We start from the raw sequence: 26,828 nt of genomic DNA on the forward strand, positions 1-26,828 counted from the left end.
AGCACCACCACAAAAAAAAAAAATTAGGGTTTGGGATGTGGCTTAAGCGGTAGCGTGCTCTCCTGGCATGCATGCAGCCCAGGTTCGATCCTCAGCACCACATACAAAGATGTTGTGTCTGCCGAAAACTAAAAAATAAATAAATATTAAAATTCTCTCTCTCTCTTCTCTCTCTCTTTAAAAAAAAAAAAGAAAAGAGAGAGACACTTGAGCCCATCTTAACAATAAGTCTTCTCTGTATTATGTGACTTTTTTCGTCATTGAAACCTGGGGAGCAAGACAGCATACTCAGCTCCCTTTTGAAACAGATAAGCTCTGTTTACAGAGTTAGCAGTTCATTATGCTGTTGTATTCATTTATTTAATTATTTTTCTCTTGAAAAACACAGAGCATCCAGCTATAATTAAAAATGAACACCTGGACACTGCCTTTGCAGGTTTTGTAGGAAGTCAGGTGAGTGCCTAGTGCATGAGACCCAGGTGACTGGCCTGAAATCAGGGCAACCATCCAGGTTGATTTTGGTTTGTGCAAGTCTGTCATCATGTGGCCACTGCATATATTTCTCACCAATGAGCTATGGATCCCAGATGTCCAGTTGGGTTTTACACTGTCTAAACTCTTTGATTCATATCTTCTGTAATGATTGCCATTTTCTGCCTCTAGCTAGAATGTAGGCTTAAGATGTTAATTTACCTCGGTTGAAAAAAAATAAGGTTCTAATGCTGCCACTCAGATCCAAGTCTTCTCCAGGCATCTGCCAGGCCTGCTGTAAGCCTCCAACAAAATGGGCAGAAATTTAATGACAAATTTTCAAGAGGCTGAATCATCATTCCTGTGTTTGGATTGATTAGCATTAACACAAGTGACACAAACATAACAAAGATGAGAGATGGGAAGAAAACTTCTCATTGAAAAGCTTTCCTTTCTTCAATATTCAGCATCAGAGTCCATCAGTGGAACACCTTGTTATAGTTAAAGCTTCATCCTGGGGTTTCATAAACTGCCTTCCAGATGACTCAAATATAATTGAATCAAGCCTTTATTGAAGCACACCAGTGGTGGCTGACCAGAACATAAAGCTGTTCCCCTGATCAGCCCTGAACAATTGCAAGGGTGCTCCATATAAGCCTGAAAACCAAAAAAGGGATGTTTGGGGTCTAGCCAAGTCAAGCAAGCCAGGTTACAGAAGAGAAAGTGGGCAGTCAAGCGATGGGAAGCCTAACCAATCACAGTTAGCCCAGTAACCCCATTACAGAAACAGAGCCCCATTACTCTAGTTACAGAAACAATGCCACATTAGGGAGTTCCATGTTCTTAAAGGTTTCTATAGCAAAAGGAAAAGAACAACTTGCCCCAGCCATGACCCTTCTACTTGGCATGGTTGTTTTACAGAATGGAGTCACAAAAGAAAATGAAGTCACATTTGCTTTTACTATCACAACCTGGAAAGACTTATTTGGGAGGCAGAAAATGGTGGTTGGCTAAAGCAAGAGTCTGGGTTACTTAGGCTTCATTTATCATATAATTGTCCCTCAGAAGCCTATGACCTTATCATGGGCACTCATGTCACCACATGCTCAAATACAATAGGTCAACTCTTTCTCATCTGAAATCCAGATTCCAATTCTCTGAATTTTCATGGTACTGCCAGTAATTTTATATGTCCCACCTTAATTTCGTTTTTCTCTACACCCTCTCTCTATTAAAAAAAAAATCTGCTGCATGCCTCTATAGACAATGTGGTAGTACTTTAAATCTCTTTAGATCAGCCTGTTCTCTAATTAATAAACCTTAATTAAATTTCTCACATATTCAATATTAACCAATATTTTGATATGTAAAGTGGTGTTGAGACAAACTCTAGCTGGTGTTTGCCTTTGACAAAACTATGAAAGATATGGAAAATAAGTTGAAGCACATTTTCCCTAAGTTTTTGTCATTTAAAATTACAGGACTCAGCCAGAGCAAAGGAACACAAAAGGAAAAATTACCTGACTGATCCCTGACCCCCCACATTAATCAGTCTGTTTACCCCAACATGATAAGCCCCAGGGAATACCATTTTCACATTCCTGTCCCATGCTAATGACTCAGCAAGACCCCAATACAATAAACCCCAGAAATTGCCTTCACAACCTAAAGAAAACCTACAGAGGGGGTTGGAGATGTGGCTCAAGTTGTAGCATGCTCACCTGGCATGTGTGAGGCACTGGGTTAGATCCTCAGTACCATAAAAATAATATAAAGGTCTTGTGTCCACCTAAAAGTAAAATAAATAAATAAATAAATAAAAAAGAAAGCCTACAAAATCCAGACCCTGTATATTATGCCACAAAGCAACTCTTAGCAAATACAAAGAAGTAGAGATACTACCATGCATTTTATCAGATCATAATGAAATGAAATTGGAAATCAATGACAAAATAAAAAATAAAATTTTCTCCATCACCTGGAGGCTAAACCATATGCTACTGAATGAACAATGGGTCACAGAAGACATCAAGGAGGAGATTAAAAATTCTTAGAGGTAAGTGAGAACATAGGCACAACATATCAAAATCTCTGGGACACTATTAAATCAGTACTAAGAGGAAAATTCATTGCATGGATTTCATTCCTTAAAAGAAGAAAAAGTCAGCAAATAAATGACCTCACACTACATCTCAAAGCCCTAGGGGTGTGCATGGGGGAATTAGCATCAAAAGCAGTAGAAGGCAATAAATAATTAAAATTAGAGCTGAAATTTATAAAATTGAAACAAGAAAATAAAAAAATTGACAAAACAAAAAGTTGGTTCTTTGAAAAAATAAATAAAATTGACAGACTCTTAGCCATACTAAAAAAGAGAAGGAGAGAGAGAACTCAAATTACCAGCAAACATGATGAAAAATGTAATATTACAAAAGACACTGCATAAATACAGAGGATAATTAGAAATTATTTTGAAATCTTATACTCCAATAAAATAGAAGACATTGAAATCATAGACGAATTTCTTAAGTCATACAACTTACCCAGATTGAGTCAGGAAGATATACACAATTTAAACAGACCAATATCAAATGAGAAAATAGAAGAAGCCATTAAAACTACCCCATTCACCAACCAAGAAAAGCCCAGGACTGGATGAATACACAACTGAGTTCTACAAGACCTTTAAAGAAGAACCAATATTCTTCAATTTATTTTAGGAAAAAGAGACAGTAATTCCAAACTCATTCTATGAGGCCAATATCACCCTGATCCCCAAACGAGGCAAAGACACATCAAAGAAAGAAAACATCAGACCAATATTTCTAAGAAACATAAACTCAAAAAATCTTAATAAAGTTTTGGCAAATTGAGTACAAAATCATATAAAAAAGATTGTGCACCATGATCAAGTGGGATTCATCCCAGAGATGTAAAGTTGGTTCAACATAAGGAAATAAATAAATGTAATTCATCACACCAATAGACTTAAAGATAAGAATCATGATCATCTCAATAGATGCAAAAAAAAGCATTTGACAAAATACAGCTCCATATTTTGAACATATAGTTTATGTTCAAAACTCTAGAAAAACTAGGGTAACAAAAACATATCTCAACATTGTAAAGGCTATCTATGCTAAGCCTCAGGCAAACACCATTCTAAATGGAGCAAAATTGAAGGCATTCCCTCAAAACTGGAGCAAGATAGGCTTGACCACTTTCACCACTTCTATTCAACATAGTTCTTGAAACACTGGCCAGAGCAATTAGTCGAAAAAAATAAAAGGAATATGTATAGGAAAAAAAGAACTTAAATTATCACTAATTGATGATGATATGATTCTATACTTAGAAGATCCAAAAAACTCCACCAGAAAGCTTTTAGAACTACTAAATAAATTCATCAAAGTAGCAGCATATAAAATCAACACTCATAAATCAAGGGCTTTTCTGTATATCAGTGACAAAGCCTCTGAGAAGGAAATGAGGAAAACTACTCCATTCACAGAGAACATAGACACAAGAATAATCTAAAAAAAAAAATACATGGGAATTGACTTAATAAAAGACATGAAAGATCTATACAATGAAAACTACAGAACCCTAAAGAGAGAAATCAAAGAAGACCTTAGAAGATGGAAAGGTCTACCTTGTTCTTGGAGAGGCAGAATTAATATTATCAAAATGACCATACTACCAAAAGCACCATACAGATTTAATGCAATTCTGATCAAAATCTCAATGACATTTCTTATAGAAATAGAAAAAGCAATCATGAAATTCATCTGGAAAAATAACAGACCCAGAATAGCTAAAGCAATCCTTAGCAAGAAGAGTGAAGCAGGTGGCACCACAATATCAGACCTTAAATTATACTACAGAGAAGTAGTAACAAAAACAGCATGGTATTGGCACCAAAACACACTGGTAGACCAGTGGTACAGAAGAGAGGACACAGAGACTAAACCACCAAATTATAACTATATTAGGTAAAGGTGCAAAAAACATGCATTGGAGAAAAGATAGCATCTTCAGCAAATGGTGCTGGGAAAACTGGAAATCCATATGCAACAAAATGAAATCAAATCCCTATCTCTCATCATGCACAAAACATAACTCAAAATGGATCAAGGACCTAGGAATTAAACAAGAGACTCTTATAGAAATTAAACCAGAGTCTAATAGAAATAAAAATAGTAGGCTCTAATCTTCATCATGTGGGATTAGGCCCCAACTTCCTTAATAAGACTTCTATAGCATAAGAATTAAAACCAAGAATTAATAAATGGGATGGAATCAAAATAAAAAGATTCTTCTCAGCAAAAGAAACAATATCTGTGAAGTGAACAGAGAGCCTACGTCCTGGGAGCAAACTTTTACCCCTCACATATCAAATAGAGCACTAATCTCTAGAGTATATAAAGAACTCAAAAAGCTAAGCACCAAAAAAAAAAATAATAATAACCCAATTAACAAATGGGCCAAGGACCTGAACAGGCACTTCTCAGAAAAGGATATACAATCAATCAACAAACATATGAAAAAAATGCCCATCATCTCTAGCAATCAGAGAAATTCAAATCAAAACTACTCTAAGATATCATCTTACTCCAGTCAGAATGGAAGCTATTATGAAGACAAACAACAATAAGTGTTAAAGAGGATGTGGGGAAAAGGCACACTCATACATTGCTGGTGGGACTGCAAATTAGTACAGCCACTATGGAAAGGAGTATGGAGATTCCTTGGAGATGTGGGAATAGAACCACTGTTTGACCCAGCTATGCCTCTCCTCAAACTATACCCAAAGGAATTAAAAATAGCATACTACAGGGACATAGCCACTTCAATGTTTATAGCAGCACAATTCACAATAGCTAAAGTATGGAGTCAACCTAGATGCCCTTCAGTGGATGAATGGATAAAAAAAATGTGGCATATATACACAAGGGAATTTTAATCATCTTAAAAGACAATAAAATCATGATATTTGCAGGTAAATAGATGGTGTTGGAAAAGATAATGCTAAGTGAAATTAGCCAATCTGAAAAAAACAAATGCTGAATGTTTTTATTTCAGATTTAAGGAGGCTGACTCATAGGGGGGTAGGGAAGGGAACCATGAGAGGATTAGATGAATTCTAGATAGGAAAGAGGGATGGGAGGGAAAGAGAGGAGGCAACAAATTAGAAGGGTTGTGAAGTGTGATAAACATCATTATCCAACATATGAAGGCTTTGGGTGTCAACTTACTTTATATATAAACAGAAAGATGAAAAATCATGGTATATATGTGTAATAAGAATTGAAATTTTAAAAAGTACATGTATAAAGGCATTAATTGGCATGAACATACTCTATATACAAAAATATAAAAAATTGTATTCTATATGTAATATGTGTAATAAGAATTGGGGGCTGGGGATGTGGCTCAAGCAGTAGCGTGCTCACCTGGCATGCATTCAGCCTGGGTTCAATCCTCAACACCACATACAAAGATGTTATGTCTGCCAAAAATTAAAAAACTAAATATTAAAAAATTTCTCTCTCTCTTAAGAAAAAGAATTGGAATAAATTCCACTGTCATATATTTTAAAAATAAAATAAATAAAAAAATACTTAAAAGTTTATAGATGAATGTTAAAAAAAAAAAAAAAAAGGAATGCAGACCCTTGCCTCAGCCCAAAAAAAGTAGCCTCACCAGTGCTCCACCCATTGACTCCACTGCTAAATACTGACTAAAGTAAAACTTGCTGATCCCAGATTTTCTTCCCCTCATGTGCCTTTTTCATGTGTGTTTCATTTGTTCTAACAATTGGACCAGGATTTCCTGTATAGTGGAATTGGAATTGGAGCCCCAAGATCACACAGATAAATGAGAATGTTCTATATGTGTCTTACTATGTAATTTATAGGACTGTATTTCTATATATATACCACAAATTATGCTTTCATGAATAATTTTTACTTTCCAAGTCTGAGGTGAATAAGAAATGTTGCAAGAGTCCTGAAATCTGGTAGAGGTGTTTTTGCTTTGCAATCAGACAGAGCTAATCCTGAATTCCAGTCCACTTGCTTATTAGTTGTGGGAGTTTGTTCAGAGGAGGAAAGAGATACTAATGGCTAAGCCCAAATTGCCAAATAAGTTTGTATTTTGTATATTTAAACAATAGAGTCAAGGCTGGGGGAGATTACAGGCTATGTGTCCCTAATCTACTGGGATATCATCTTTCTTTCTTTCTTTGTTTTTTTCCTATCTGATATTTGCAATGAAAAAAAGCAAGCAAACAAACTATATAACCAGTATGAAGTTGGAAAGAATAATCTGTTTGGGGGTACTTCCTGTTTAGAGCTTCCTCCTCTCACTCAGGGCATTGTTTCTCATACTTTTGGGGCTTGAGAAGAAATATTGACAAAAAGCATTACCTGTCAACTCTAGCATATAAAGAGAGAGACCAAGCCCTTTAAGTCCCTAACATCAGGTTATTATAGCTCTCAAAACTGAAATGTGGGTATTGTGAACTAAGAGAATGTGGGTACTGTAATAAAGACAGTCAAACTTGAGTGTGTAGTATTTTATTAGTAACATAAGAAAATTACTCTAGATAGGCTGGGTTATGCTGTTAATGTTTCTTTTTATGTTGTTAATGTGACTATTAGAAATATTTAAATTACCCTTGTGCATTATGTGTTGTTTTCAGTGCCAATTTTTGCTTTAGGGGATTTCTTCCTAGTTCAAAGATCAATCTGTCCCCTAACAAGAACAGAGAGCATCCAGTCATGGTTGTACATGCCTGTAATTCCAGCAGCTCAGGAGGCTGAGACAGAAGTATCACAAGTTCAAACCCAGCCTCAGCAAAAGTGAGGTGCTAAGAAACACAGCGACACCTTGTCTTTAACTAAAATACAAAAAATAAAAAAGGGAGGTGCTAGGGATGTGGCTCAGTGAAAAATTCCTCTGAGTTCAATCGCTGATACATAAATAAATAAACAAACAAATAAACAGGAACAGAGAGCAGAAAATGTTAAATGAAATTTTATAATAATTGTCATTATGTTATGTTTATTCCTGAATAATATGCAGGCATATATAAATTGAAATTACCTTGTATGAAAGGTTAAATGCAAATGTTCTGCTATTTGGACTGGATCTTATTTCTGGAAGAAAATCTTGCCTTAAAATAGGAACAACCTGAGGCTCTGGGGTGCAATTCACAGACCTCAAAAGAAAAAAAATACAAAAAAACAACCTGTCATAACCTTATTCATGCCTGCATTGGATACTATTCCCTGTCATTTAAAAGGAAGGCTCACTGGTCTCATATTTGAGGGGCAATGTCAAATTAGCAACACTTAGTGAGAACAGTCCAATCTTGTGTAATGCCAGAGAGAAAGAGGCAGGCTTCCTCAATCACTGTTTTTCTACTGAGTCTACCATTTCTGCAATTCAGCTCTGGACTTCACTCTCATTCTTGGGAGTCCAGGGTTGCTTTGCGGTGCAGTTGCTGAACCTTCCTTGGGAGCAGGACTGGTTCCTTAGCACCAGGAAATGGTGAGTGTGCAGTGTCCTGGGAAAGGAGACTGTGGGAGGAATACTTTTGGAACTGCAAAAGTGGCTCCGGTGGGAACAGAAGATGGCACATAGGGACTTTAAAGAGCCTCTGGAGACTGCATTCCTAAGCCCTCCAATGGGACAGTATGCCTCCAATTCTATTGGCCATCCAAGTGGGGAGCATGTCAGTGGAAGAGACTCCTCACTGCCTTATCCTCAGAAAACATCCTCAGCCCCTGCCTAAAATACTATCTGGCAGGTGTGTACCTGGAGCCCAGTGTATTCCCAGATGCTGGTGACTGACAGGTGGGATGATTATCATAATCAAATCTCCACAGGCTTCTTTTCCTGAAAGGGGAGGAGCTGTGGTTTAGAGGGACTTCACATTTTCCTGAGCTAGCTAATTTTCATTTTTCTATCTTGTTTCCTTACTTTTCTTTTTATTTTAATTTTTATTTTTTTATTTTTGTTTATTATTTATTTTGTTAATGGAAGTTGAACCAAGGGATACTTTACTGAGCTATATCCCTGGTGTTTATATTTTTATTTTAGGAATAGTTCTAGCTAAGTTGCTGAGATTGAACTTGTTGTGTTTATCTAGAATTTTCTATTGCAATTAAATATATAATGTTTACATACATATGGATATATATGTGGATTGTTTATATTGTGATGCTTTCATAATTATTGTAATACTATAATTTTGCAATATACACAAATGCCAGGTAAGTATAATTACTTCTTTTGCTCTTATAATTGAAAAGTATTTTAGCTAAAGTTATGTATAGTTTTTTTTTTTGTGTGTGTGTGTGTGTGTGTGCATGTTGTGTGGATTTATTAGAACATTTGGTTCCTTATTTCATTTAAAGTAAAGCATGTTGATTTTTTAATTATTGCATTATATTTATACTATATATCCAGGTTTATTTTAACCATACAAATATGAAATATAATCTGCTCCACTTCAGTACTCAAAAGTTTCTACCTTCACTTCTCTGCCATTTATTTATAGATTTTTAAAATTACTTCTTTATAGAATACACATAAATGAAGACTTCACTGTATATATTCGTATATGTACATGGAAATTTTGGTAGAATATATTTTAGGTTAATTTGGGAGAAATTGTCATCTTTGTAATGATGAGTTTTATCATCTACACATGGGATTGTAACTGAGTCTTTGCTTCTGATTATTTATATTATTTCATAAGTTCTACATATTTTTTCTAAACATGTACACATGTAAAATACCACATGAAAATGGCACATATATAAAAGTTATACATAGTGTTTAAACTAATTTTTATCTGGATATTGTATGATTAAAAATGTGATTTGACCTAGTGACCATTTTTCTCAAAGATTATGATTTGTCTATTCTAAGATGTACATTCTTTTGAATTATTCCCCTAGATTTTACTTGTTGAGATGAATACTGTTGTGTTCTTACATATTATCATGGTAACACATGCTGTAATTTTAGTAAGTCTGTGATGGCTAGATCATGTATCTTCAATAGCAAAATAGTTTCCACAAATAACTTAAACTCCTCTGAGTTTATGAGTATTCATTTGTGTTGTATCTTCATCAATACTACTTAATTTTGTTGATGATGGTGGCTTATGTTTTATTTCTCTAATTTCTAATGACGTTGATTTTTTATGATAAACACTTAGATATCTCCGTCATAAATGGGCAGTTCAAGGCTCTTGCCTGCATTTGTGTGTGTGTGTGTGTGTTTTGTGTGTGGTTTCTGACTACAAGGATAAGAAAATAGATCCAAATAGGCAGATAGAGTTTGACTTCAAGCAAAAAAAATCTTTTACTCTTAGTTATTAATTATATATGTGTGTGTGTGTTTTATATGTATGTTTTATGTTTATATATTTTGGCAAATTCTAGAAGTACTCATACATAATTCATTGTTTACTTAATGATATGTTGTGAAGATAGCAACTAAAAGACATTAATTTTTAGAAATAGTTACATAATTTTTTTCAAATTCTGATAACCCCTTTAGATTAATTTCTTTACTGAGTCACTCAAGACCTCTGATGTGTTTTTGGCACCCTGTTATCTTCAAGCATGTAGCCTTCTATGCAATCTGGTTTGAGAGCTCTTTTCCTGAAGAGTTCCTTAACATGAAAGAATTAAAACACATTTGTTTTTTTCTTGAAATCTCTTCTCTATGCTCTCTCTTAAAAATGGAGAGAAAATATTTCTCCAGACTGACATCCCTGTATCAGGAGTAAATCAGCTTTTGAGGGGCCCTCAAGGGATTTTATTCAGTTCTGTCTCTGGGTGGTTCTCTGGGTGCTACTTAATTGCCATTTAGTGTCCAGAAACCCATGTTTACTCATCTCTACAATGAGAATAATTTCAGAGGACACAGATGACTAATGATCTTCATGGAGGCAATTAATACCTGTAATGCTGTATTACACAGCTGACAAAGCACCTGGAAGACACTGTGCTGATACTAATTGTTTAGCCATTATCTGTCACTCTAATAAATTTTCTCCTAAAAGCTTGTAATAATCTTTTCACTGTAGGCATCCACGTTACTCACATTTGCAAATGTAAAATGTTGAATCTTCCTTTTCTGAATTCCAGATTCTAGTTCTCTTGGGATTCAAGGTGATGCAAATAATTGTTTTTGTCTTCATTTTATACTATTTCCAATAAAATAATTCTCTGCTTTATGCCTCTGTTGCTCTTGTTTAGCTATATTTAGAAAATGACATAGAAATGTATTATTTGCTGATTTGTAAAGAAGGGTTGAGAATACTTTTGACTGATATCTCTCCTTGATAGAAACTGAACAAGAAGTTTGCTGGGTCCTTGAAAGGGAGCCTCATAACCAATCAGGTGTATAAAAAAGTTTTATTTATGTATTATATATATTATATATGTGCTTGGTTATATATTGAATATATATATATATATATATATTCTCTCTCTCTATATATATATGTAGAGAGAGAGAGAGAGAGAGAGAGAGAGAAATAGGGGAAAGTATATATCTAGTCTGCATTTTTTAAATTAATAAATATGTATTCTAATTTGTTAAACATGATAGCAGAATGCATTTCAATTCATAGTACTCAGAGCACAATTCTTATTTTCTATCATTGTACACAAAGTAGAGTCACACCAGTAGTGTCTTCATACCTGAACTTAGGTAATGATATACATCTTGTTCCACCATCTTTCACCCCCATGCACTCTTCATACCCTTCTCTTCCCTTTGCTCTATCCAAAGTTTCTCTGTTTCTCCCATGCTCCTTCCTCTTACACCCATTATGGATCAGCACTCACTTAGCAGAGAAAATATTCAGCCTTTGGCTTTTGGAGATTGGCTTACATCACTTAGCATAATGTTCTCCAACTTCACCCTTCATCCATTTGCCAGTAAATGCCATGATTTTTTTCTCTTCCAATTATGAGTAATATTGCATTGTGTCTATGTAACAGTTTCTTTATCCATTCATCTATTAAAGGGCATCTAGTGTGGTTCCATAGTTAGCTAATGTGAATTGTGCTCCTATAAACATCCATGTGGCTGCTTCACTGTAAAATGCAGATTTAAAATGCTTTGGGTATAAAGCAAGGTGTGGGATAGCTGAGCCAAATGGTGATTTCATTTCATGTTTTCTAAGAAATTTCCATACTGATTTCCAAATAGTGTGCCTTCTTCCCCACATTGTCACCACATTTATTGTTGCTTGTATACTTAATATCTGACATTCTGAATGAAGTAAGATGAAAATCATAGAGATGTTGAACATTTTTTTTCATATATTTGTTGAGCCTTTGTATTAGTTTTAAGTATAAGAAGTGTTTTAAGAATAAGAAGTGTCTCTTCAGTTCCTTAGCCCATTTACTGATTGGTTATTTTTATTTATTTGGTGTTAAGGTTTTTGAGTTTTGAGTTCTTTTTTTTTCTTTTTTTTTTTTTTAAAGTTACAAGGGGAGTGCAGGCACACCTGTCAGGAGAAAGTCTTCAGGGTTGGCCACAGGAGGCCAGACACTTTCACACCCAGCACTGCAAAATGAAGTAGACTCAGGATCACCTGAGAACATCACTTTGACTCAGTGACAGCCATTCCTAACCACATTTTTTTCCGCTTCCTATTCAGGGCTGCTTCCTTAGGTCACACGAGTCATTGAAATTATTCCTGGATGGTGAAAACATACCCCCTTCATGTACCACAGCCACAACCTGCCACAACAGGGACCTCAGCATGTGGGAAGATGGTCCTCACCAACCCACTGCACCAAGGTAAGAAAGGGAGAGTAACTCCTGCAGGAAGGCCCACTGCTGCAGCCTGGCTGGGCACAATTCAGGAGCCACTTATCAAGCAGAAATGAACTTTATTTTTAGAACACACACACCACACCACATGAGCTCTTCAGGAATTCCCTCAGAGCCCAACTGCCACCACCGGCTTCCCAAAACCTCTCAACCCCCCCACTCCTCCTGCTTTTGAGGCCGATTGGCTGGGTCGTGTGGGCGTAGCCAAAAAAGTCCCCTAATGAGCAGCTCCGTGGTCTGAAAGGGCCCCCACAGAGGGCCCAATGAACATCACCGCAGAGGAGCCAATCAGCTGGCAGCTAAAAGTTTGCTGGGGCCGCTGTGAACCAATCATCAGCTGGCAGCTGAAAGTTTGCTGGCACCTGGAAGTTTGCTGGGGCCCCTTCGGCTGTGGCTCTCAACATCTCCCCTTCTCTGTTTAAACAACAAGCATGTGGCTTAGGGACCACGCCTGCCATAGGTTGTCCGATACTACATATGGTACTTACCTGTCATCGGATGAGTTGATCTCAATGTGTCAGCCTCCTGTCTTAGGTTGGTACCATTGCAATTGGATCTTACCCGTCACTGACTACCAGTCTAGTATACAGACACACCTGTGGTTAGGTCTTTGTACTGCAAGGGGGTGAGGTTCTTTGCCTCACCTCTGTTGGCACCCAAATTTTAGCTGAAAGACCATCACAAGCAGAAGGGAGGAAGATACACCAAGCCAATTAACAGCTCCTTTTGGAAAAATTGTACCACCGATGCACCATCAGCAAAAATACCCCAAAACTACCACAAATTGCTGCACCAACAGATACTTTACAATGCATACAAGTGAGTTCACAATGCATACAAGTGATACATAGTTCAGGCAAGTTCTGCAAGCAGTTCAGTGATAGCTATTGCAGCAGTTGTAGATTGGTTTTATCTTTGTCTTCACCGGCACTGGGATGAAGACAGGAATTCTGGCAATAATGGCTAAAGGAAAAGTTATGTAACATTCCAGAAGACACTGAAAAAAAACAATTTTCTGAACAATTTACATTATCTTGAACAGAATTATTATAATGAAAAGGAAAGGTGAAAGTAAACAAACAAATCTATTAACCTTCTTTTTTTTGTTCACATATTAAAACAATCCTTAACAGCTGTTTACCCAATTTAAATTAAACCATTTAAATCACGTGAATAAAAAAAATATTTGGATCCATTTTTTCATGAGCGCTCATCATATATGATATATGGACATAAGTACAAACATACAACACAAAACATAAGTGTGCACACATAATATAATACATACAACACATAACATAATAGTAAAGGCCTTATAACTTTTTACAGGTGAAATCTCCATGGCAATGTTTAAAAACTCTATAGTCAAAAAATAGAACTGATCAGCAAAACATTAACCTAGGTCTGTATGAGCTCAAAAAACAAACTAGAACTTCATGATGTGTGAAAGGGCAATAATAATAGATATTGAAAAAAGCATCCTGGTTCTGTCGCAGATATAAAGATAGCCAAACTGGAGCTCTGGATATCAGCTGTTATGGATTTGAGCCAAATCATCTTCTTTTTGGTCTGTAGAAATCCCTTTAGTTAATCTCTCTGGAATCCAAATTGCCTGCTGTTCTCCCTGTGGAAACACACAAACAGACCCCCGACTCCAGACAATCACTGGGTCAGGACCTTAGTTAGTCTCTCTGGAATCCAAATCGCCTGCTGTTCTCCCTGTGGAAACACACAAACAGACCCCCAACTCCAGACAATTATTGGGTTAGGACCTTTCTATTGTCCTGTTAGAATATCCTTCCAAGTACCTTGGGCTTATGTACATTTTTTGGACATATATGCCTTTCCACAGCACTAAGCCCTGATGAATTCAAATTTAAAAAGCTTAAAGTAAAAAAGGGTTATTTTAAGTTTACCTATGGGGAATATATACCTCTTCCCAATTCCCTGTTTTTACTTTAATAAGTACATTTTAATAGTTTGATGAGCTCTTTCAACTATGCCTTGTCCCTGTAGATTGTATGGGATTCCTGTTATATGAGTAATGCCAAATGATGAGCAAAATTGTTTAAAAGAGGTACAAGTATAACCAGGGGCATTATCTGTTTTTAACTGTTTTGTAATGCCCACAGTGGCAAAATTTTGTAAGCAATGAGCTGTAATATCTTTAGTTTTTTCTCTGGCATGAAGGGAGCCCATCAAAAATCTGGAAGAAGTATCAACTATAACATGCAAATATTTTAATTTTCCAAATTCTGGCAAGTGTGTGACGTCCATCTGCCAAATATGGTTAGGTATCAGTCCTCTAGGATTGACTCCAAGATTAACTTGTGGTAAAAAGGTCACACAATTTTGACATTGTTTTATTATTTGTCTAGCTTTTCCTTAGTTATTTTAAAATGCTTTTGTAAAGTATTAGCATTGACATGGAATTTTTTATGAAAATTTGTAGCTTCTTCTACTGTAGAGAAAATATATATGTCATGTGTAGTTTTATCTGCTAAATCATTGCCCAAACTAAGAGCTCCAGGCAATCCTGTGTGTGCCCTGATATGTCCTATAAAGAATGGATCTTTTCTGTCCCAGATTAGACTTTGTATAATGGAAAGCAAAGAGAAAAGAGTAGAGGAAGGGGAAATCCTACCAGCATTTTCAAGGGATATTTTAGCATTAACAATATACTGACTATCGGAAAATAAATTAAATATAGAATCTTTAACCATCACAAAAGCTTGTAATAATACTGCATTAAGCTCTACCTTTTGAGCTGATTGTTTGAGTACTAAAAATGTAAAAGTTTGATCAGGTGTAACTATTGCTGCTGTACCATTATTTGACCCATCAGTGAATATATTTGGAGCATTCATGATAGGTGTTTTTCTTGCCATTTTTGGAAAAATTACAGGATTCAATGACCAGAAATACAATAAAGGATTTGATGGTAAGTAGTTATCAAATGAAACATTAGATTTGCACATGATTATTGCCCAAGTATTTAGCTCATTAGCTAACTCATCAATTTGATCCATAGTATATGGAGTAATAATTTTATTGTGAGAAATTCCAAACACTCCCTTTGCTGCTTTTATTCCTTTGAGTATTAATTGTCCTACAGCCTCAGGATATCTAGTAAGAATAGTGTTAGGAGAATAAGATAAATGTATCCATAATAATGGACCTTCTTGGCAAAATACCCCTGTAGGAATATTTTTGTTGGTAGTACAATAAATAATAAAGGCAAACTTATATCAATTCAATCCAAATGCATATTTTCCATATATGTTTCAATGATTTTTAATGCCTTTCTTGCTTCAGGTGTTAACATTTGTGGTAAATTTGGATCTGATGGACCTATAAGGATATCAAATAAAGGTCCCCACTCTCCTGTTGGTATACCTAGATAAGGGCTTATCCAATTTATGTCTCCTAATAACTTTTGAAAGTTGTTAAGTGATTTTAGTTGATCTACTCGTATTTGAATTTTTGGTGGACGGACCATGGTTGAGGATAATAGACCTCCTAAATAATTAATTGGAAAATTTAATTGTACTTTAACTATTGCTATCTCTAGATAATACTTTTTTAATAAATTTGTAAGTGTGGCATAACATTCTAGTAATGTGTTTTTATCTTTGTGGGCTAATAATACATCATCCATATAGTGAAATATTTGTAGTTCAGGATTTTGATTTCTAAGTGGCTGGATTACTTTGTTAATGTAAATTTGAAAAATAGTTGGGCTGTTAGCCATCCCTTGAGGGAGTACGTTCCATTCATATCTCTGATCAGGACCTTCATGATTCAATGCAGGAATAGTAAATGCAAAACATGGACTATCCTCAGGATGAAATGGAATTGGAAAAAAACAATCTTTAATATCCATAACTAAAACATACCAGGTTTTTGGCAAAGCAGACAATTGAGGAATCCCTGATTGAGCAGGCCCCATAATAACCATCTCATTATTAATGGCTCTTAAATCTTGCAATAATCTCCATTTACCAGATTTCTTTTGATGACAAAAGTGGGAGTATTATGGGGAGATACAGAAGGTTGTATATGTCCTTCCACTAATTGTTGTTTGACCAGGTCATGGGCTGCTTGTATCTTTTCTATAGTCAGAGGCCACTGAGGAACCCATACTGGTTTTTCTGATTTCCAAGTAATTGTTATTGTCTCAGTGACCCCTTCTGAAAATCCAATCCATGTCTCTCTGTTCCTTGATTTATTTGTATTGGTGCTGCTATAAGTTGTTCTTGTTCTTCTAATCTTTTTACTATCCTAAAACCTTGTCTAGCCATAATAGTGGGCACATTTGAATTGATGTTATTTGTTAATGTTAGTCCTAATTGATCTAGGACATCTTGTCCCCATAAATTTATGGGAAGATGATCCAATACATATGGCTGTATAGTTCCTTCACATCCTTCAGGATCCTTCCAAACTTAATACCATTGCACTTCTATGGGGATGAGTTGCCACTCCTAGGCCTTGAAGCATTTGAATGGCTTGTTGTAACGGCCAATGTTTTGCCCATTGTTGATGAGAGATGATGCTAAGGTCTGCACCTGTATCCAGTTGCCCTTTAAATTCATGTCCTTGAGTATTTAGTTTTAGCATGGGGCAAGAATCTAAATTTAAAGAAAGCATAGCCCAATCTACACTTGTGGAGCCTAATCCCCTGGAACCTATTTCTACAGTACGATTGGAAAATTTATCATGTAGGCTGGGTATTATTAGTAACTGTGCTATTCTATCTCCTGGTGAAATTTCTGATGTACCCTTTGGAGAACTGGCTATAATTTTTATTTCACCTTTATAAACAGGATCAATTACCCCAGGACTTATCATAAGTCCTTTTAGAGTAGAAGAACTGCGTCCCAATAATAAGCCTACTGTTCCTTTGGGAAGAGGTCCTTTTACCTCTGTGGGAATGATTTGAACTCCTATCTCTGGAGTTAGTACTGTTCTGGCTGAGGTGGGCGCCAATGTCCAATCCTGAGCTTCCTCTGGTTTGTCTAGTGAGGGATCTAATGGACAATGTGTCCTAGGCACTACACTGATGGGGTTGCTGGGTTCCTCCAATGCCCTGTATATTTGTGGTCTTGGGCCCCAGAGCATTGGGCCCCCCGGTCCATTTTTTGGAAATGGAGCCTGATGCCTTTCTCCATGATATTGTGGATATACACCTGGTCCTTGTTCGTTTTTTGATAAAGGAGTACCCTCTATGGTGGTTTGAGAATGGCATTCATTAGCCCAATGTCTCCCTCTATGGCACCATGGGCAAATACCCAGTATTCTACTCCTTTGATACCTAGTTTTGTTAAATCCTCCTCCTATGGGGAAATTCCTTTTAAAATGTCCTGTTTGTTCACAATTGTAGCATGTTTTTGGCCTGGCATCTAAAACCTGTTGAACTGCAGCTGCCAAGACTTGCCTTTGTTCATTAATGTCTCTACATAATTTAATATATGTGTTTAAATCTTCATGTTTCCATGGTCTAATGACTTCTCTGCACCAATGATTCACTTGCTCATAAGTCAGTTGGTTTATTAATGGCATTGCTTGTTCTATATTCCCCAAAACTCTGGTAGCTGTTTGAATAAGCCTAACTACAAATTCAGCGTAGGGTTCATTAGCTCCTTGTATTACCTTAGAAAATTGACCTTGTAAACTTCCAAGTCCTTGTAAAGTCTCTCATGCCCTAACCACATCTGCAGCAATTTGTGAGTATATGGCAGGATCATATACAATTTGTTGCTGCTGATCCTCATAAGCTCCCTTTCCTAACAACATATCTAGATTTCTCTGAGGATAACCAGCTGCTGCATTTCGCCTAGCCATCTCCTTGCAAAATTCCTCATTAGCAACCTTCCATAACAGGTATTGTCCTCCATTTCGCACAGCTTTACACATACTAGCCCAATCTGCTGGCGTCATGTTCAAGTTGGTAATGGATTCGACCATGCTTACAATGAAGGGTGCTTGAAGACCATAGGTTGTTACACCCTCTTTTAGCTGATTCACTGTTTTGAAATCTAAAGCATGGTGAATTTGCTGCCCTCCTGCCTGCTCAAATACAGGGGATGTTAATATTTGAGATCCTATCTCAGAATCCCATCTATCAACTATGGGGGTTGGGGGTCTTCCAGCATATGGAGGTGGCGCTGTTGGTGGGACACTTACGCCCTCTGGTTATCGAAAGGTGTCAGTAGCAGTCTCCTGTTGTACCTTTTCCCCTAATGGCTTTTTCTGCTCTAAATTTTCTTCCTGTCTGACTAGCTCAAGATACCTTCTCTTGAATTTTTTCCTCTGTCTGACTAGCTCGAGAGACCTTCTCTTTTACTTGAATCTTTTCCTCTGACTAACTTGAGAGACCTTCTCTTTTACTTGAATCAATATGTCTTCTCCTTCCTCTACCATTGTCTGAACTGAAGGCTTTGGACTAAGCAAACAAGATACAAATGTCCACAATGGCAATGTGCCAACTGGCAGAGTCCCTGGGCTTTTCTTTTCTATTCTTTTTAATTCTTCACCTTGATGGTTCCATTGTGATATATTTAACAACTCCTCCTTAAAAAGCCATGGGCTACATTTTTGTATTGTATCAACATATGCCCTGACTGCTCTTCCTGGGATGCCTCCTTCCTCTAACAATTTACTTAACACTCTTGGTTTGTTTTTTACTAATTTCTGATCCCATATTTCTACTATAACTATAATACAACCCAACAAGATAACGCCAAGCAAAACTGAAACAGAATGAAACAAAAGTGAAACAACAAAAATTCATTATAATAGCCTTTCTATCCTTCTGAAATGTCCATCTGTCCTTTCTCCCTATCTGTTCCTCAGAGGCAAATAGTTTTTCCTCAGATGTGAGTGATTTTTCTTCCGTCTTACACATCTCCAGGGACAGGCAACTTAAAACAAAAACAAAACAAAACAAAAGAAGAATCTTAAAATGGCTACCCATCCTCTTGTCCTGCCCTCAGGGGCGAGCAGTTTACCTTATCACTTACCCTCAGTCATTCCCGGTGCAGGACACCAAATGCCGCAGTCTGGCTGGGCACAATTCAGGAGCCACTTATCAAGCAGAAATGAACTTTATTTTTAGAACACACACGCCACACCACATCACACTACACGAGCTCTTCAGGAATTCCCTCAGAGCACAACTGCCACCACCGGCTTCCCACAAGCATGTCAACCCCCCCATTCCTCCTGCACTTGAGGCCGATTGGCTGGGTCGCCTGGGCGGAGCCAAAAAAAGTCCCCCAATGAGCAGCTCTGTGGTCTGAAAGGGTGGGGAAATAGCCCAATGAACATCACTGCAGAGGAGCCAAACAGCTGGCAGCTAGAAGTTTGTTGGAAGCTGGAAGTTTGCTGGAGCCCCTTCAGCTGTAGCTCTCAACATCCCACAGGAGACTTCTATGACTCCTTTATTTTGGATTTGTTTTGCTTTATGAAGCCCACACACAGGCTGCAGCAGTGGGAAGCTGGGTGTGAAGGGCTCCCCTTCAGGGCACAGCCTTGCTCTTACCAGAATGAACTAGAAGCACAGCCCTCATCACCTCCCCTGGGAACTGATGCTATTCTCAAGCCTCAGGATGGATGATACAGAGCAGGGTACTCAAGCTACACACAGACCTTAAATAATATTAAGGTGGAGTACTAACATCACCCCATGAATGTAATGTCCAATAAGAACAAACAGACTTACTGAAAAAAGCCTTAGAATGCTAATGGAAAGCCACAGTTGGGCACCTCCCAGAGAGCCAGGGCCATCCCACCTTGCTCTGCCCCCTTCTTGGGACCTTGCTTTCACAGAATCCAGACAGTGGGTGGTGAAGAGTTGTTGCAGAGGTGGGTCAGGGTGTAGTGGAAATTTTCACAGGAGCTAGGGAGATCATAGGAGTCTCCATGGAGAAGATGATGACACAACAAAAGCCTGATGTATGGGCCACCTGAAGCCCAAGTGCCACAGATGGCTCTGAAGAGGAACAAGACCCAGTGAAGGTCCTGAGGCTGGAGCAAAGTTGTACTGGGAAAAGGAGAGAGGCCTGTGTGGCTAGAGGTGAGTGAGTAGAGAAGTCACAGGAGATGAGAGCAGAGACCCTGGGGTAGAAAATTTATCAGGACCCAAGTCTTTCCACACCTTAGTCCCAAGCCTAAAGAGCAGTGTAGACTGAGCAGGGGTTGTGGCTCAAAGGTAGAGTGCTCACATAGCATGCGTGAAGCACTGGGTTTGATACCTAGCACCACATAAAAATTAAATAAACAAGGGAGGGGGGGTTAGCAATAATGAAGGAATGTGATGGACATCATTATCCAAAGTGCATGTATGAAGACATGAACATACTTTATATACAAACAGGTATGAAAAATTCTTCTACATGTGAAATAAGAATTATGATGCATTCCACTGTTATGAATTTAAAAAATAAAACCAATTGAAAAATTAAAAAAACATATTGTGTCCACCTATAAATAAAAAATACATTTGAAAAAATGATCAGTGTAGACTAATTTCCTTTACCATCTAATAATTTATATACTATTTATATAACATGTAGTAAATTATATAATAATTTATATAATATTATTATGTGATTTTATTTCTTTATTCTTTAAAATATAAAACTTACCAATGTCATAATTTATTATACACTTTCAAGCTGTGTGAAGGTGTCCACCTAAGCCCCCAAGTACAGGATTAACCTACTTGAGATGCTGAAGACCACAGGAAAAGTTGTCTGGGAAGTTGAGGAGGTCATGGACCATGGGTGTAAAAAGGCCTCTTAGACATCCAAGCATGGTGGTTTTTTTTTGTTGTTGTTGATGTTGTTGTTGTTTTTTTTTTTTTTTGTGTGTGTGTGTGTGTGTGTGTGTGTGTGTACTTTTGAAGAATATCTAAGTCTTCACTACTCTTTCTAAATTCAAGAACATTAGATTATGGATTTTTTATTTTTTATTTTTATAGTTTTAACTGTTACATTTAGGTACAGAATCATTCTGAGTTAATTATTTATATAATCTCATGTAAAATCCAATATCACTCTTTTGCATGAAAATATGCAATTTTATCTCTATCTTATATATGGTAAAGACTATTGTCTCTTGAATTAACCTGAGAAGCTTGTCAAAAATAAATTTCCCAGAGTTGGGCCTGGTGATGCACTCCTGTAATCCCAGTGGCTTGGGAGGTTGAAGCAAGAGGATCATGTGTTCAAAGTCAGGCTCAGCAACTTAGTGAGGCTCTAAGAAACTCAGTTAGACCTTGTCTCTAAATGAAATTTAAGAAAAAGGCTGGGGATGTGGCTCAGTGGTTTAGTGCTCCTGGGTCCAATTCCCGGCACACACACACACACACACACAAAAAAAAAAAAAATTACCAGAGGTATGAAGCTAATTTTTACACTACACTATTTTCTTCCACTGATAAATTTCATTTTTTGTTTGTTTGTTTTTTAACCAGGGATTCAACCCAAGGGCACTTAGCCACTTAGCCACATTGCAAGCAATTTTTACATTTTATTTTGAGACAGTGTCTTGATAAATTCCTTAGGGCCTCACTATATTGCCGAGTCTGGTCTCAAACTTCAAATCAGTGCATTTTAAAGCAGATTACCCACCATGTGGGTGAGCCTCATTTTATCAGTTGAAGACCCTAATGACAAGCCAATTTCATTTCTCTGGAGAACTTCAGCTAAGTGAGTCAGATAACGTTCACATATAAAAGGGAACATTTGGGACTGAAGTTCTAGCTCTGTGGTGGAGCACTTGTCTATCATGTTAGAAGCACTGGGTTTGATTCTCAGCTCCAAATATAAATAATTGTTCAAGAAAATTAAGGTTCATCCAACACTCAAGAAAAAATTCTTTTAAAAAGGAAACATTTGTAGTTTTAATAAACTTGGTTTTCTATTTTTCCATGTAAAAAGAAATTAAAGATTTAATTTTTCATAATGAATTGCATTTTCTTCCAGAAACTTTTCCACTTTTAACTTGGCTCTGCTACTTCAGCTTACTTTTTTCAATACATGCAGGGTTTTTGTTGTTACTGTTATTATTAAAACCATAAAAACTCAACTATCATGTTGGAAAAATTCACATGTTCCACAGATGGCATACCTATTTCTTGGCTCTTTCAAATGGTTATGATTTCAAATGTAATCTTCTCAACTCATTTTTTTTTCTTCTCAGGCTCCAGAAGGGTAATAATTGCTAAGCAATGACAACAAGTTTGACAGCAGGTCATGGAATTGTAATTCATTCTTCACAGTGCTAAGAGCTCTGCCCATTCCAGTTCTTCTATTAAATAACTTTTTTTTTCTGAAAACACACCTAACCAAAAGCATTTTTATTTTTTGTTTAAAAGAAACAGCTGAATTCTCTACTGAGAAAAAGACATTTGGGGCCAGAGTTGTGACTCAGTGGCAGAGCACTTGCCTAGCATGGCAAGGTCGATCCCAGGCACCGAGGTTGATCCCTGGCACCACATAAAAATCAACAAATAAAATAAAGGTATTGTGTCCATCTACAACTAAAGTTATTTACAAATAAAATAATTTTAAAAATAAAAACAATATGGAATTAGGCTCTGGATTACTTTCTAATGAATTACTTTTTTAATGGATTCACAGGGGTCTGTTCAGGCCACACACACACACACACACACACACACACACACACACACACACGATGCATATTGAAAAATAGTTTGTATAAACTGTTTTTTTGTTTTTGGTGTGTGTATAGGATAGTGTATGTGTATGAGTGTGTGTGTGTGTATATATATACACACACACACTGATATATACACATATGTACTTCAAGAATATTTATTATAAAATTGTCTTATAAAGTAGAAATATTCTAAATACTCCTTATTAATAATTCTATCTTCCAGAAGGTGCCGTAATACAAGCCTGTAATCCCAGCAACTCAGGAGGCTAAGGCAAGAGCATTGATAGTTCAAAACTAGCCTCAACAAAAGTGAGGCACTAAGCAACTCCTTGACACTCTGTCAGTAAATAAAATATAAAACAGGACTGAGGATGTGTGTCAGGGGTCAAGTGCCCCTAAGTTCAATATCCAGTAGGCCCCCAAAATTGTATTTCTATATCTGAAAAGTAGTATGCAATAATTTTTGAGAATGAGGTGAGATCTTTATTGTACTTATTATTTCACACATAAAGTATATTTAAAGCATTTAGTTTGAAAATATATCTTAACTTCATTATGTTTTAATACTTCTAGCTACTGCTAAATTGCAGAAGAATACTGCCTTCCACATTGGTACTCTACCTGGTTACAAGAAAATTACTAATGATTAAATTTTCATTTTAATTCCTAGTGGGTAAACGCTGTGACATTTGACTCTTAAATTAACCTGAATGCTGCTGGTAGATTGTGCATAGGGATTTATATTCCACTAACCTCAATATATTTGGTTGCATTAAGATTATATCAATGTAATTTGCAAAATTTTTCTTCAGAAGGTCAGATCATAAATACTTTAGGCTTTGTCAACCAAAAATTCTCTATGATCATAGCCTGAATTCTACAATACATAATAACTGTATGTCAGTTGACATTCTAGTAAAACTGTTTTCAGGAGATAGAGGTGTAACTCCAGCAGTTGAGTACTTGTCTAGCATTTATGAAGCCTGGGATACAATCTCAGCACTGCAAAACAACAACAACAATAATGCAAACACTTCATTTGAAAAACAGGCTATGATGCTATCTTTGACCCATAACCCCTTATTTAACAGTCTCCATGTTAAACCCAATGTCTACTAGTGCAAGGAAACTTCAGTGGTTTCTTGCATGCATGCAATTTTTCTTTATACAATAGACTTTATTATGCATCACACCACTTGTCTACAAGGACTTTGTATACAATTATGTTTATGAAATAATTTTATTTTCTGAATTTACCCTTGTTATATTATTGTTACTTAAGTCACCATTTAAATATGAAAAATTACTTTGCATATATTTAATAGAAAACAATATCCAAAAATTAGAGGATTTTTATGCAGCATGAAGTAACAGCTCTTGAAACTTATTCTTGGTGTTATTTTTAAGTATGAGGAAACTGATAATTAGCTTATCTGATAAATCAAGAAGGAATGTTCCAAGAGCCTTGTTTGACTTTAGATTCATTTTTTTAAAATTTATTACTTTATATTTTTTTAGTTTTTTTTTTCTGTTCTATATATGCAATTTCAAAATGCTCTAAACCTACGATCATTTTGTAAAAATTGAAAAATGAACAAAAAAAGAACAAAGTCACAACATTCTCCATTATGTCACTTAGATATCATGTCCTTCAAAGCATGGTCTGTTCTCCCTTAAAAATACATTCTCCTTTTCTTTTTGGTGATATGGATCTAACAAAGGTAATGCTCTATCATTAAGTCATATCCCAGGCCCTACACTTATTCCTGAAAATCACTCATGATTTTCTTCCTACACACTAATTTTCAAATTAGCACATCTAAATGTAATTTCATGCACTGAATTTTACAATTACTCATTGAGCAATACAATATTTCCACTTTAAAAACAAGAAGGTCCAACCTGCTGAAGAGAGTTTAGACTCTGCACAATTATACAAAATGGCTCTCTTTTCCACAACCTCACTTAAATATACACACAGCTCCCAAATTTATCTAAGTAGTTGTAGTAAAACTAATGAAAACTGGTAATAGAGAGCAAAACAAAGAACAGCCTCACTAAATGGGGAAGAAAAGCTGTTGTCTTTCCTGCAGATGAGCTTTTCCCCAAAGTTGAAACACTATTGTATGATCAATTCTCAGTTGTTTTTTTTTGGGGGGGGGGGGTGGTCAGAGAAAAGAGGAGATTGCAACTCCAACATTCTGGATTTTACTTTGGATAATTAGGCATACTGAGAAAGAGGAAGAACCATTGAATACCAGGTGGAGGAAGAAGTTATACACTTCTGAGAGAAACACACTGCTCTCTGCCTGGAAAGCTAAGTGTCCAGAGAAAATAAACCCACAGAAAGGTCAAACTCCTGGGGGGTAACTGACACTCTGTTTCCCATGCTTGGAATGCTCAGCAATTTCTCTGTGAAGCTAGTAAGATAACTAAAACATGTTCAATATCGATTTACTATGGTAATGCCCTCAAGAAGAGGTTCTGTGTTCAATATCGATTTACTATGGTGATGCCCTCAAGAAGAGGTTCTGGAATTAAAGTAAAACAATGTAATCATTGAACCAATGATCCAATGTAATTTTGGGGGATAAATAAATAAGGCTGCTTGAAGAGCCAGCCATTCCTTCTTTCTTTTCCTGCCTCTGCATCTTGTCTCAGTGTCTCCCTTTATTTTTCTTACAACAAAAACACTGCAGTTTTAAAAGTATTCTGAAATACTAATAATAATGAAAGAAAAATGACTTAGTAAATCTAACTATTGGGGATAAATCTATCAAACATATAATTGAAAATACAAGTGATTATTAAATTTGTGGATGTCAATCACCCTTACAGTACTGGAAATATAATCTAGGAATTTTCCACCACCGAGCTGTACATACTGTCTTTTTTAAATGAAAAGTTTTAATTTTGAGAAGCTAAAGTACCCAGGCTGTCCTCAAATGTGGGATTCTCCTGCTGCCTTCCACTTCCAAAGTGCTGGAATTATGAGCAAGAGCCATTTTGCCCAGCTTCTCAATATCAAATCAAGGGAAAAAAAGAAGGCAAGTGAAACTATAATACTAATAATAAGAAAGAATAATAACCATAGCCCAGTTAAAAAAATTATCAAACAAAAAGGCCAGAGAATTGACATGTGCATTTTCTCCAAGAGACTTCACTTGGAAGACTGAATCAGAAGGATCGCAAATTCAGGGCCAATTGCAGTAATGTAAGAGGACCCTAAGCAACCTAATGAGATTCTGTGTCACATTGAAATATGAAAAAACATCAGGTTGGAGTTTGGCAGAAAATTACCCCTCAGTTCAATGTCCTATACTAATAAGTAAATTAATAAAAAAAAATCAGAAAAGATGACATCAGTGATTAATAGCACTTTGAGAACCAAGAAGGAGGACTATTCTTTAAATAAATTTCATACTGCTAAAAGTAACTCAGTAGGTGACAAATATGAATGAATGGATTATCATATCAGCAAGTGTACTATCAGCTACTATTAGAAATACAAGCATATTACATAGGTTAATAGCTGGGTCCTAGCTAACTTTATGAACCAGATCATTAAATTCTAAGATTTTAAAAATATTCTGGACTACACGAACCTAACATGAATGTCTTAGGGTTTCATCCTATTAATTATAAAAAATGAATACTAAAATCTCAAAAATGGCACAAAAATAGCAAAAATGAATGGAAGTGAAAAAAATCTAATTAGAACATTTGTAAAAAGAATCAACAAATAAGAAAATATACATTCTAGATGTACAAATCCAGAAGTTAAAGATATCCCTTTC

The 26,828-nt window shown here is 36.3% G+C and overlaps 1 protein-coding gene across 2 annotated transcripts in view; it reads right to left on the reverse strand.

The window, feature by feature from the left end:
* Positions 1-26,828, reverse strand: part of LOC110597289 (uncharacterized) — a 168,054-nt gene that overhangs the window by 68,261 nt on the left and 72,965 nt on the right. The window lies entirely within an intron of this gene.

The sequence above is a fragment of the Ictidomys tridecemlineatus genome, chromosome 2, assembly GCF_052094955.1.
Source record: "Ictidomys tridecemlineatus isolate mIctTri1 chromosome 2, mIctTri1.hap1, whole genome shotgun sequence".
NCBI classification, from domain to species: domain Eukaryota; kingdom Metazoa; phylum Chordata; class Mammalia; order Rodentia; family Sciuridae; genus Ictidomys; species Ictidomys tridecemlineatus.